This window comes from Chrysochloris asiatica, unplaced genomic scaffold, assembly GCF_000296735.1.
Source record: "Chrysochloris asiatica unplaced genomic scaffold, ChrAsi1.0 scaffold00217, whole genome shotgun sequence".
Classification (NCBI taxonomy): Eukaryota; Metazoa; Chordata; class Mammalia; order Afrosoricida; family Chrysochloridae; genus Chrysochloris; species Chrysochloris asiatica.
In genome coordinates, this window is record NW_006408735.1 from 3,344,087 (window position 1) to 3,353,196 (window position 9,110).

The following is a 9,110-nucleotide window of genomic DNA, read 5'->3' on the forward strand; positions in this document are numbered from 1 at the left end:
GTTCGAAACTACCAGCCGCTCCGCAGGAGAAAGATAAGGCTTTCTACTCCCGTAAAGATTTACACCCTTGGAAACCCTGTACAGGGTCGCTATGGGTCGGAACCGACTCGACGGCACTTCACAACAACAACATTCATATTTACTTATCATCCTATCATTTGTATATTATTTTTCATATGTCTGTGTAACATAATTTTCATGACTGCATAGTATTACATTGCTGTGATACCACAAATGATTTAATGAGATTACTATTACTGAGCACTTAAATTTTAATGTAAAATAATTTGTTATATTTTAAACAGCATTGCTGAATGACTATATCATTTTTCACATTTTGTGGATTATTTCTTGAAAATAGGTTTAGGAGCATATAATTACTACATCAATGATATTCACATTCTTGCCATTAATTTTTTTTATTAATTTATTTCTTGACAAATATTTATTCAGATGTGTGACAGGGTTGTATTCTTTCACTATAATTATTCAATCTGTATGCTGAGTACATAATTTGAGAAGTTGGATTATATGAAGAAAAACGTGGCATCAGGATTGGAGAAACACTTACTAAAAACCTACTATATGCAGATGATACAACCTTGTTTGCTGAAAGCAAAGAGGACTTAAAAAAAATACTTACTGATGAAGATTAAAGACCACAGTCTTCTGTATGGTTTGCACCTCAATGTAAAGAAGACAGAAATCCTCCAATGGACTGGTAAACAACATCCATATAAGTGGAAAAAAGATTGAAGTTGTACTCAGATGAACCATCAATACTCATGGAAGCAGCAGTTAAGAAATCAAACGATGTATTGCATTAGGCAAATCTGCTGCACAAGACCTTTTTTTAAAGTATTGAAGAGCAAAGATGTCAGTTTGAGGACTAAGGTGCACCTGACCCAAGTCATGGTATTTTCAGTAAGATCAAATCCATGTGAAAGTTGGACAGTGAATAAGGAAGACTGTAGAAAGATTGATGCATTTGAGTTATGGTGTTGGAGGAGAATATTAAAAGTGCTGTGGATTGCCAAAAGAACAAACCAATCTTTGGAAGAAGTACAACCAAAACTCCTTGGAAGCCGGGGTGGCCTGACTTTATCTCTTATGTTCAGAAATATTATCATAAGGGATCAGTACCTGGAGAAGGATATCATGTTTGGTAAAGTAGGGGGTTAGAGAAAAAGAGGACGACCTCAAATGAGATGGATTAGCACAGTGGCAGCAGCAATGGGCTCAAGTGTAACAACCATTGTGAGGATGGCACAGGACTGGGCAGGGCTTCTTTCTGTTGTACATAGGATCACTATGAGTCAGTACCAACTTGATGGCACCTAACAACAACAACAGCAATAATTTATCATAAGGAAACACTGGTGAACAAATTGGATAAAACCTCTTGCCCTGATGGGTGTTTACTTCTAAGTAGAGGAGATAAGCAACAAATTTTAAACATTAAAAATAAATTATATAAAATATTAAAAGAAAGTAGTGCTACAAAAGAGAAAATAGGACAGAATAGAATATTATGTACATTTGTGGGAGAGGGTGGGGTAAATTGAAATTTTAAATAAGGTTGTCAGGAAAAAATCTTGTTGATGAAGTGAAATTAAGACAAGAACTTGAAGAAGGTTCAGAAATGAGTCATTAGGGAAGATTCTTGCAGACAAAGTAAGAAATCAGTGAGAATGTTAAGAGAAAGACCTATTTGTGGGAAAATAAGATCACTGCTTTTGTAGCTGAATAGGCCAGTAAAAGAAGAACTGGAGACGTGTTTAGAGAGAAGATAAGCTTGCACATTTTCTTAGGGGCTCTGTCTCTTTATGTTAATGGATGGGTGTACCACTGCAAAATTTTATATAGAAGAAAAACTTACATAATTTATGCTTTAATGGGATTATCCTGACTGTTGTTGTCTTGAGGCTACAAGCAGAAAGTTGGCTTAAACAGGGCGATAACTGTGGATGGTTTAAGGAATGCTCAGACTGCAGATTTGTATGTATTTTGAAGTAGGAATGAAGTTTTCTAACCAATTATAAGTAAAATGTTACAGAAAAATATGGAGTCAAAGACGGTGGCCTAGTCTGTGGCCTAATCAAACTGCAATTGCCATGAACAGAAATAAGGAAGATGATGGCTGTGGATAAGCAGGTGTTGGGGGTGGCTGGGGAGGGGGGATTAAGAGTTCATTTTTAAACTTGTAAACTTGACTGTTATTCAATGCATGCTTTGCTTTCCAAAAGCTTAGCTTTCCAAAGCTACTGTAGCCATTAATACTACCATTACAAATTAAAATAGGAAGCTTGTCTTTCCATTAGCTATAGAATAAGCACTAGACTACTAGCCTCAAGGACAATGATTCAAACCCAACCAGGTGCTCCTTGGAAGCCTTATGAGTTGCTATGAGTCAGAACCGACTTAATAGCATTTAACAACAATATCAACATAATTAAAGTATGATGTCTTTCTTACTGACTTTCTCATACATGCTGATGTGGCACTGTAGGAAAAGTGCAGGACTACTAACCACAAGGTAAGCAATTAAAAAACACCGGTCACTCCTTGGGAATCCTATACAGGGTTGCTAAGACGCAGAAATGACTTAACAAAGACAACATCATTACTTATACCTATCATAGGCAGGAGTCCTGTTGTGCTGTAGGATAAGCACTGGGCTCTTAACCGCAAGGTTCCAGCCCACCAGCTGCTCCTCAGAGATCCTATAAAGGATCAACTATGAGTTGGAAATCACTTTGTCATTGTTTTGTCTCTCTGAACTTCAACTGTTTGATATCCACTTTTCCTGAGTTTAGGTCATTCTCAGAATCGTTCTAATTTTGTTCTAAAATCATTCTTATGGGTTTTAAATTTGAGGTATGCCTTTTTTATGATTTATATTTTTTACCAAAATTAATGAAAATGTATTTTAGTGTATTAACTATTGAACAAAATTTATTTAAATGTATGTAGCATGTTCCTGTATTACCTGGATTTTCCATGGAATGTTTCTGTGAGTTTGTTATTGTTTCTGCTTTGTTGTTTTTTTAATTTTTCTTGTTCTCTTTATCTTCTGCCACAGAAAGTCTTTTATCTATTTATTTATTTGCCTGAATGTTATTGTTTACTAGACTCAATATTAAAAAAAAATGTATGAAGAAGGATAGAAATTTATTTTCCTCTAGAACAAGTTTACATCTGTTTTTGCAGATCAGAACTCATGGAAGCAGCAGCCAAGAAATCAAACAATATATTGTATTAAGCAAATCTGCTACATAAAACCTTTTAAAGTGTTGAAAAGCAAAGATGTCAGCTTGAGGACTAAGGTATGCTTCACCCAAGCCATGGTATTTTCAAAAACCCTCGTATACATGAAAAAGTTGGATAATGAATCAGGAAGATCATAGAAGAATTGATGCATTCGAGTTATGGTGTTGGAGGAGAATATTGAAAGTGCCATGGGCTGCCAAAAAAACCCAACAGATCTGTGTTGGAAGAAGTACAGCCAGAGTGTTCCTTGTGGGACAAGATGACCAAACTTCATCTCTCAGACTTCGGACATATTGCCAAGAGGGACCAGTCGCTGGCGAGGGATATCATGTTTGGTAAGGTGTTGTTGTTGTTGTTGTTGTTATGTGCCGTGGAGTCGGTTCTGACTCATAGTGACCCTGTACAGGATTTCTGAGGCTGTAAATCTTCTGAGGCTGTAAAGCCTCATCTTTCTCCCGTGGAAAAGCTGGTAGTTTCGAACTGCTGACCTTAAGGTTTGCAGCCCGATTCATAACCACTATGCTACCAGAGCTCCTTTGATAAGGTGTAGAGTCAGTGAAAAAGAAGAAGACCCCCAGCGAGATGGATTGGCAAAGTAGCAGTCTTAATGGGCAACAATTGGGAGGTTGGCCCAGGACCAGGCAACGTTTCATTCTGTTGTCCATAGGGTGGCTATGAGTTGGTACCAAGTCGATGGCACCTAACAACAACAACAACAGGGGCATCTGAAAATTAGAATTACCTTACTACTATTGTTGGTGGTGGTGGTGTTAGGTACCCTTGAGCCAGGTCCTACACATAGTGAACCAATATAGGGTTTCCAAAGAGAAGATGATCTTGTGGTTAGCAGTCAAGTATTTATCCTAAAGCACCACACCTGACTCCTTAATACTATTATGGATTGAAATTAGATTACACGTCAATATTTACAAGTGTGGTTCACTCTTATTTTTAGTGTGTAGAATATTCGTATCCTAATTAAAAGATTGAATTATTTATTAATGCCTCTTGGCAAGTCTTGAATTCAAATTTTCTGCTTTTAAAACCAATTACCTGCTTTTAAAATCAATTGACTTGATTTCAATTCCAGCTTTTTTTGATTTTTCTGCTTTTAAAATCAACTGAGTTGATTCCAGTTCACAGCAACCCAATGTGTGTCCGAACAGAACTATGATCCATAAGATTTTCAATGGTTGATTATTTTCTTTCTTCAAGGTGTCCCTGGTTGGACTCAAACCTATTTTTCAGTCTTCAAACCAACTTTTCAATTAACAGCCAATCACATGAAATGCTGCCACTATCCAAGGACTCCTTTTATTCTTCTAAGTTTTTAAAAAACTTGTATCAGATCCATGATCTCTCACATCACTTCTACTAAAATTGACAAATGCCTTTAAAGGAAAGGAGACGCTAACAAAAGACTCATAATGCTAGTCTATCTTTTGGAAGTTGGTCCTGTGATTGTATTATTAGCATTTCAATGTGAATACACACACACACAATATTTTAAATTTATTTTAATGTGAGTACTGAAGCAAATTACTATTGTTAACTACCAGAAGCAGAACTTCTGGGTCATTACATTCTAAAAACACTATTACATTTTTATTTTATATAAGAACCCAATAAGAATGAAGCAAGGCAAATGGTTTAGCAAAAGCATAAGAGGATTCAGTTCTTTCATTCAAAAAACAGCGATTTCAAACCTCTTCCAGATGCCAGCAATATAGCCTGGAACAGACAGTCAAGTTACCTGCTCTCCTGGAACTTACAGTCTATGAGGGAAACAGAAAAGCAAATATCAAACACCACAAATGATCTATGAGTTTTAAGTAAAGATCTGTAACAGGGAGCAGATAGTAGTTACTTTACATTGACTGGTTAGGGAAAGACACTGTGAAGAAGTCAATTAAGTTCAGAAATGAAAGGGAAGAAGGCACAAGCCATATGGTGATCTGGACTTATAAATTCTATGCAGTTCTGAGCAAAGCTGGATATGTTTGAGGAATTACTGTTGTTGTTACACTGTGACCCTGTGTAGGGTGTCTGAGGAGTGACTGGTGAGTTTGAACTGCCAACCTAGCACTCAAACTGACCTTGCTGTCCAGTGATTATAAAGTTCAAATACATTTAGAATGTGTTAAGCAAGAGAGTGAGTTATACAGATCAACAGATTGGATGCTTAAGGAAGGGTGAAGTTCATTCATGTAGAACCTTGGAAGTCACAGTAAAGATTTAATAAAGCAAATGGTTTGGTAAAACCACCAGACTTTGAGTCCAGAATCATTTCCCCCAAACAAATGATAAAGAGAAAAGTTAAGCTTTTTCCTGTTGGAAATTTATTAAGAAAATAATGAGAAATGTCTTGTTCATATCTTTCTTCCCAAATATCACTTTAAATACCTTTTCCTAAGTAAATCTTAATATAGATTTATTATTGCACCAACCATCAGGTTAATGATTCATATTTATATTTCTTATTATCTTTTGGAATCAAAATAAAATAAAATGCAATAAAAAGAAACTACTAGAAATAGTGAATCATTTTAAATTCTCCTGTATAATGATTGAAGATTATCAGTGCAAAATAAAAGTAAAAAGCTGCAGAGAAAAAAAATCTGCATACTTACATATTGGAGATATCTGACAGTAGCTCTTCTTTCATCATCCAACACATAGAAAGAAATTAATTTTTCACATCCAGCAAATACTACCTTGCATATTGTCACTCATAGCTCCAGGTGTCGTTAGGATCACTGGGAGCCTTAGGAAACTATGCTATTGGCCCTTCTTTTATGTGTTATTGTACTTTTCATAACATTTTGTTTTTTTAGTGAATTAAACCACAGTACATATTTACTCTTAGTAAACTTTTTGTGTGTGTTGGTGCATGTGTGCATGCATGGCATACATCTACAGCACCCCTCAAGTAACTCCACATTGAAATACCTAGTTTTAGGAAACTCATTTAGGACAACAAAAAGGCATCAAATAGTGATAAAAGGGAGAAAAAGCACAAATGTTAAAGATAGAGTTGCAATGAGACAAGGCTTTTGAGAAGACTAGGGATAGGTGGTTATACATCTAGCTAGATCTGTGGTCCAGAAATTCATCTATAATTCAGACCTGTCCAGAGCCTGACTCAGAAGTGGTGCCATCTGGTGACAGTTTCCTGCTTCAGCCTAAGAATTGGTAAATATGATTCTGGGTTGAGAACTGTTGTTACCTTCTGCTTATTATGAGACCAAGAGTGCTGGAGGGTTTTTCTGCATCCTCTGCTTTGAACAACTCCTGTGTAGTTGGTACATAAAATATGTATCTGTGTCCATCTGTATCTATCTCACCAGTTGGTTGTCATTGCTTATAATTTAGTAAAAACTTTCTGGTGGGAATAGGGATTTTTCTCAATTCTTTGCCTGAGATTTTCTATATCCTAAATTAAAGTTGAACTTACACCAATCATATTGAACTCTAATAATTTACATGTCCATTTCTATAAATCCTTTGTAGTCGAGGTATTTTTATATCCTCAATGCCTAGCAGTGTTTACTTATTGCATTTTATGCTAATTTGTTCACATTCATGCCTCTTTAACTAGACTATTAACTAGTTCATTTGCTTAGCAAACTGGATTATATGAAAAAGAACATGGCTTCAGAATTGGAGGGAGACTCTTTAACAACTTGTGATATTCAGATGCTACAACGTTGCTTAAAGCAAAAAGGATTTTAAATACTTACTGATAAAGATCAAAGCACAGCCTCCTGTATGGGTTTCACCTCAATATTAAGAAAGCAAAAAACCTCAACATTAGAGCAATGAATAACTTGATAGTTGGAGAAAAGACTGAAGTTGTCAAAGACTTCATTTTGCTTGGATTCACTATCAACACTCATGGAACAGCCATCAAGAAATCAAAGGACATATTGCCTTAGGCAACTCTGCTGTACAGAACCTCTTTAAAGCTTTCAAGAAAAAAGATGTCAGCTTTAGGACTAAGTTGCACCTGACCCAAGCCATGGTATTTTCAGTAGCTTTAGATACATGTGAGGGTTGGAAAGTGAATAAGGAAAACCATAGACAAACTAATACATTTGAGTTATAGTATTGGAGAAGAATATTGAAAGTGTCATGTACTTCTTTCTAGAACAGTCAGAATGCTCCTTAGAAGCCAGGATGGTGAGAATTTGTCTTTCATACTTTGGGCATATTATCAGGAGGGACCAGTCACTGGAAAAGGACATCATGATAGGTAGACTTGAGAGTCAGCGAAAAAGAGGAAAACCTCCAATGAGATGGATTGGCACAGTGACAGCATTAATGGGTTCAAGCTTAACACGTTGTCAGGATGGCCCAGGACTGGGCAGTCTTTCATTCTATTACACATAATGTCACTATTAGTTGGAACCAATTTGAACATATCTAGCCAGAGTATTCCTTGGAGGCCAAGATAGTCAAACTTTGTCTCTCATACTTCAGACATAAGGTCAGAAGGGACAAGTTGCTGGAGAAGGACATCATGTTTGGTAAGGTGGAGAGTCAGAGAAAAAGAGGAAGACCCCCAATGAGATGGATCAGCCAAGTGTTAGCATCAATGGACTCAAGCGTGGCAACAGTAGTGAGGTTGGCCCAGGAGCGGGCAGTGTTTCATTCTGCTGTGCATAGGTTGCTATGTGTCAGTACTGACTCGATGGCACCTAACAACAACAACAAACAACACCAAGACTCATTAGCAACCAGCAATATGCAGATGATACAACCTTGCTTGCTGAAAGTGAAGAGGACTTAAAATATTTACTAATGAGGATCAAAGACCACAGCCTTAGGTATGGATTGCATCTCAAGGTAAACAAAACAAAAATCCTCACCACTGGACCAATAAATAACGTTCTTATCAATGGAGAAAAGAATGAACTTCATTCTTCTATCAACTATCAACACTCATGGAAGCAGAAGTCAAGAAATCGAACAACGAATTGCATTAGTCAAATCTGCTGCACAAGACCTTTTTAAAGTGTTGAAGAGCAAATATATCAGCTTGAGAACTAAGGTGTGCCTGACCCAAACCACGGTATTTTCAATAATTTCATATGCATGCAAAAGCTGGACAGTGGATAAGGAAGACCGTAGAAGAATTGATGCTTTTGAGTGATGGTGTTGGAGGAGAATATTGAAAGTACCTTGGACTGCCAAAAGAATCAACAGATTTGTGTTGGAAGAAGTGTAGCTACAGTGCTCGTTGGAGGCCAGGACGGCCAAACTTCATCTATCATATTTTGGACATATTGTCAGGTGGGACCAGTCGCTGAAGAAGAATATCATGTTCGGTAAGGTGGAGGGTCAGAGCAAAAGAGGAAGAACCCCAGCAAGATGGATTGGTAAAGTGGCAGCATCAATGGGCTCAAGTGTGGCAACAATTTTGAGGTTGGCCCAGGATTGGGCAGTGTTTCGTTCTGTTGTACATAGTGTCGCTATGGGTTGGTACCGACTTGATGGCACCCAACAACATCAACAACAACACAAATGAACTCTTCCTAGGTAGTGACTGAATATTACATTCCTGATGATAATTCTATGAATAATGTTTAGTGTTTGCTATGAACCAAATTCTTTTATAAAGTCTTCACATACATAATTTCATTTAATATCATCACCAATCCTATGAAGTAGATACTGCAGAATAATCTAATTGTACAGTTTAGAAAACCAACCAGACTGACTTCTTGGGCCTATAATGTATGCAATATAGATAGGTGAATGCTCTCAGAAAAACCCTGAATTTAGTTTAAAATTCAACATCTTTGCCTTGATATTCCTAAATAATTTTTGTTTGAAGTTTG